Source organism: Procambarus clarkii, chromosome 72 (assembly GCF_040958095.1).
Source record: "Procambarus clarkii isolate CNS0578487 chromosome 72, FALCON_Pclarkii_2.0, whole genome shotgun sequence".
Lineage (NCBI taxonomy): Eukaryota > Metazoa > Arthropoda > Malacostraca > Decapoda > Cambaridae > Procambarus > Procambarus clarkii.
The window spans coordinates 25,660,247-25,666,246 of record NC_091221.1 but is presented as its reverse complement, the minus strand read 5'-3'; positions in this window follow the sequence as shown (position 1 = coordinate 25,666,246).

The window sequence follows — 6,000 nt, the reverse complement described above, 5'->3', positions numbered from 1 at the left end:
GCTGGTTCATGGGGCGTCAGAACACACTAGGCACAGCTGGTTCGTAGGGCGTCAGAACACACATTAGACACAGCTGGTTCATGGGGCGTCAGAACACACTTGGCACAGCTGGTTCATGGGGCGTCAGAAGACACTAGTCATAGCTGGATCATGGGGTATCCGAACACACTAGGCACAGCTGGTCCGTGGTTCATCAGAACACACTAGGCACAGCTGCTTCGTGGTTCATCAGAACTCACTAGGCACAGGTGGTTCATGGGACGACAGAACTCACTAGGCACAGCTGGTTCATGTGGTGTAGGGACACATTAGACACAGCTGGTTCATGGGGCGTAAGAACACACTAGACACAGCTGGTTCATGAGGCGTCAGCCCACACTAGGTACAGCTGGTTCATGTGGCTTCAGAACACACTAGAAACAGCTGCTTCATATGGCATCAGATCACACTAGGCACAGCTGGTTCACGTAGCGTCAGAACAAACTAAGCACAACCGGTTCATGTGGCGTCAGAACACACTACAGACAGCTGATTCATGGGATGTCAGAACACTAGGCACAGCAGGTTCATGGGACGTCAGAACATACTAGGCACAGCTGGTCCATGGGGAGTCAGTACACACTAGTCACAGCTGGTTCATGGGACATCAGAACACACTAGGCACAGATGATTCATGGGGAGTCAGAACACACTAGGTACAGCCGGTTAATGGGACGTCAGAACACACTAGTCACACCTGGATCATGGGGGGTGCAAACACACTAGTCACACCTGGATCATGGGGCGTGCAAACACACTAGGCACAGCTGGTTCATGGAGCGTCAGAACACATTAGGCACAGCTGGTCCATGGAGCGTCAGAACACACTAGGCACAACTGGTTCATGTAGTGTAGGGACACATTAGGCACAGCTGCTTCATGGAGCGTCAGAACACACTAGGCACAGCTGGTTCATGTAGTGTAGGGACACATTAGACACAGCTGGTTCATGGTGCGTCAGAACACACTAGACACAGCTGATTCATGAGGCGTCAGAACACACTAGGTACAGCTGGTTCATGGAGCGTCAGAACACACTAGACACAGCTGGTTCATGTAGTGTAGGGACACATTAGACACAGCTTTTTCATGGTGCGTCAGAACACACTAGACACAGCTGATTCATGAGGCGTCAGAACACACTAGGTACAGCTGGTTCATGGTGCGTCAGAACACACTAGACACAGCTGATTCATGAGGCGTCAGAACACACTAGGTACAGCTGCTTCATGGGGCGTCAGAACACACTAGCCACAGCTGGTTCATATGGCGTCAGAACACACTTGGTACAGTTGGTTCATATGGCATCAGTACACACTAGGAACAGCTGGTTCATGGGTAGTCAGAAAACACTAGGAACAGCTGGTTCATGTGGCGTCAGGACACACTAGGCACAGCTGGTTCATATAGCGTCAGGACACACTAGGCACAGCTGGTTCATGGGGCGTCAAAACACACCAGGCACAGCTGGTTCATATGGCATCAGATCACACTAGGCACAGCTGGTTCATTTGGACGTCAGAACACACAAGGCACAGCTGGTTCATGGGACGTCAGAACATACTAGGCACACCTGGTTCATGGGGAGTCAGAACACACTAGGTACAGCCGGTTCATGGGACGTCAGAACACACTAGGCACAGCTGGTTCATGGGACGTCAGAACATACTAGGCACACCTGGTTCATGGGGAGTCAGAACACACTAGGCACAGCTGGTTCATGGGGCGTCAGAACACACTAGTCACAGCTGGTTCATGGTGCGTTAGAACACTAGTCACAGCTGGTTCATGGAGTGTTAGAACACTAGGCACAGCAGGTTCATGGTGCGTCAGAAGACACTAGGCACAGCTGGTTCATGGGGCGTCAGAACACACTAGACACAGCTGGTTCATGGGGCGTCAGGATGCACTAGACACAGCTGGGTCATGGGACGTCAGGACACACTAGACACAGCTGGTTTATGGGGCGTCAGCACACACTAGACATCGCTGGTTCATGGGGCTTCAGAACACACTAGTCACAGCTGGTTCATGGGGCGTCAGAACACACTGAACACAGCTGGTCCATGGGGCGTCAGAACACACTAGTCACAGCTGGTGTATGGAACATCAGAACACACTAGTCACAGCTGGTTCATGGGACGTCAGAACACACTAGGTAAAGCTGGTTCATGGGATGTCAGAACACACTAATCACAGCTGGTTCATGTGGCGTCAGAACACACTAGACACATCTGGTTCATGGGACGTCAGAACACACTAGTCACAGCTGGTTCATAGTGCGTCAGAACACACTAGGCACAGCTGGTTCATGGTGCGTCAGAGCACACTGGGCACAGCTGGGTCTTGGGGCGCCAAAACACACTAGGCACAGCTGGTTCATGGGGCGTCAAAACACACTAGGCAGCTGATTCATGGGGCGTCAGAACACACTAGGCACAGATGGTTCATATGGCGTCAGAACACACTAGGCACAGCTGGTTCATGGTGCGTCAGAACACACTTGGCACAGCTGGGTCATGTGGCGCCAAAATACACTAGGCACAGCTTGTTCATGGGGCGTCAGAACACACTAGGCAGCTGGTTCATGGGGCGTCAGAACACACTAGGCACAGATGGTTCATATGGCGTTAGAACACACTTGGCACAGCTGGTTCATGGGACGTCAGAATACACTAGGCACAGCTGGTTCATGGGACATCAGAACACACTAGGTACAGCTGGTTCATGTGGCGTAGTCAGAAAACACTAGGAACAGCTGGTTCATGTGGCGTCAGGACACACTAGGCACAGCTGGTTCATGGGGCGTCAAAACACACCAGGCACAGCTCGTTCATATGGCATCAGATCACACTAGGCACAGCTGGTTCATTTGGACGTCAGAACACACTAGGCACAGCTGGTTCATGGGACGTCAGAACATACTAGGCACACCTGGTCCATGGGGAGTCAGAACACACTAGGTACAGCCGGTTCATGGGACGTCAGAACACACTAGGCACAGATGGTTCATGGGACGTCAAAACACACTAGTCACAGCAGGTTCATGGGGCGTCAGAACACACTAGGCACAGCTGGTTCATGGGGCGTCAGAAGACACTAGTCATAGCTGGTTCATGGGGCGTCAGAACACACTAGGCATAGCTGGTTCGTAGGGCGTCAGAACACACATTAGACACAGCTGGTTCATGGGGCGTCAGAACACACTTGGCACAGCTGGTTCATGGGGCGTCAGAAGACACTAGTCATTGCTGGATCATGGGGTATCCGAACACACTAGGCACAGCTGGTCCGTGGTTCATCAGAACACACTAGGCACAGCTGCTTCGTGGTTCATCAGAACTCACTAGGCACAGGTGGTTCATGGGACGACAGAACTCACTAGGCACAGCTGGTTCATGTGGTGTAGGGACACATTAGACACAGCTGGTTCATGGGGCGTAAGAACACACTAGACACAGCTGGTTCATGAGGCGTCAGCCCACACTAGGTACAGCTGGTTCATGTGGCTTCAGAACACACTAGAAACAGCTGCTTCATATGGCATCAGATCACACTAGGCACAGCTGGTTCACGTAGCGTCAGAACAAACTAAGCACAACCGGTTCATGTGGCGTCAGAACACACTACAGACAGCTGATTCATGGGATGTCAGAACACTAGGCACAGCAGGTTCATGGGACGTCAGAACATACTAGGCACAGCTGGTCCATGGGGAGTCAGTACACACTAGTCACAGCTGGTTCATGGGACATCAGAACACACTAGGCCAGAACACATCAGAACATGATTCATGGGGAGTCAGAACACACTAGGTACAGCCGGTTAATGGGACGTCAGAACACACTAGTCACACCTGGATCATGGGGGGTGCAAACACACTAGTCACACCTGGATCATGGGGCGTGCAAACACACAAGGCACAGCTGGTTCATGGAGCGTCAGAACACATTAGGCACAGCTGGTCCATGGAGCGTCAGAACACACTAGGCACAGCTGGTTCATGTAGTGTAGGGACACATTAGGCACAGCTGCTTCATGGAGCGTCAGAACACACTAGGCACAGCTGGTTCATGTAGTGTAGGGACACATTAGACACAGCTTTTTCATGGTGCGTCAGAACACACTAGACACAGCTGATTCATGAGGCGTCAGAACACACTAGGTACAGCTGCTTCATGGGGCGTCAGAACACACTAGCCACAGCTGGTTCATATGGCGTCAGAACACACTTGGTACAGTTGGTTCATATGGCATCAGTACACACTAGGAACAGCTGGTTCATGGGTAGTCAGAAAACACTAGGAACAGCTGGTTCATGTGGCGTCAGGACACACTAGGCACAGCTGGTTCATATAGCGTCAGGACACACTAGGCACAGCTGGTTCATGGGGCGTCAAAACACACCAGGCACAGCTCGTTCATATGGCATCAGATCACACTAGGCACAGCTGGTTCATTTGGACGTCAGAACACACTAGGCACAGCTGGTTCATGGGACGTCAGAACATACTAGGCACACCTGGTCCATGGGGAGTCAGAACACACTAGGTACAGCCGGTTCATGGGACGTCAGAACACACTAGGCACAGATGGTTCATGGGACGTCAAAACACACTAGTCACAGCAGGTTCATGGGGCGTCAGAACACACTAGGCACAGCTGGTTCATGGGGCGTCAGAAGACACTAGTCACAGCTGGTTCATGGGGCGTCAGAACACACTAGGCACAGCTGGTTCGTAGGGCGTCAGAACACACATTAGACACAGCTGGTTCATGGAGCGTTAGCACACACTAGGAACAGCTGGTTCATGGGGCGTTAGAACACACTTGGCACAGCTGGTTCATGGGACGTCAGAACACGCTAGGCACAGCTGGTTCATAGGACGTCAGAACACACTAGGTACAACTGGGTCATGGGACGTCAGGACACACTAGACACAGCTGGTTTATGGGGCGTCAGCACACACTAGACATCGCTGGTTCATGGGGCTACAGAACACACTAGTCACAGCTGGTTCATGGGGCGTCAGAACACACTGAACACAGCTGGTCCATGGGGCGTCAGAACACACTAGTCACAGCTAGTGTATGGAACATCAGAACAAACTAGTCACAGCTGGTTCATGGGACGTCAGAACACACAAGGTAATGCTGGTTCATGTGGTGTCAGAACACACTAGACACATCTGGTTCATGGGACGTCAGACCACACTAGTCACAGCTGGTTCATAGTGCGTCAGAACACACTAGGCACAGCTGGTTCATGGTGCGTCAGAACACACTTGGCACAGCTGGGTCATGTGGCGCCAAAACACACTAGGCACAGCTTGTTCATGGGGCGTCAGAACACACTAGGCAGCTGGTTCATGGGGCTTCAGAACACACTAGGCACAGATGGTTCATATGGCGTTAGAACACACTTGGCACAGCTGGTTCATGGGACGTCAGAATACACTAGGCACAGCTGGTTCATGGGACATCAGAACACACTAGGTACAGCTGGTTCATGGGGCGTCAGAACACACTAGGCAGCTGGTTCATGGGGCGTCAGAACACACTAGGCACAGCTTGTTCATGGGGCGTCAGAACACACTAGGCAGCTGGTTCATGGGGCGTCAGAACACACTAGGGACAGCTGGTTCATGGGACGTCAGAATACACTAGGCACAGCTGGTTCATGGGACATCAGAACACACTAGGTACAGCTGGTTCATTGGGCGTCAGAACACACTAGGCACAGCTGGTTCATGGGGCGTCAGAAGACACTAGTCATAGCTGGTTCATGGGGCGTCAGAACACACTAGGCACAGCTGGTTCGTAGGGCGTCAGAACACACATTAGACACAGCTGGTTCATGGGGCGTCAGAACACACTTGGCACAGCTGGTTCATGGGGCGTCAGAAGACACTAGTCATAGCTGGATCATGGGGTATCCGAACACACTAGGCACAGCTGGTC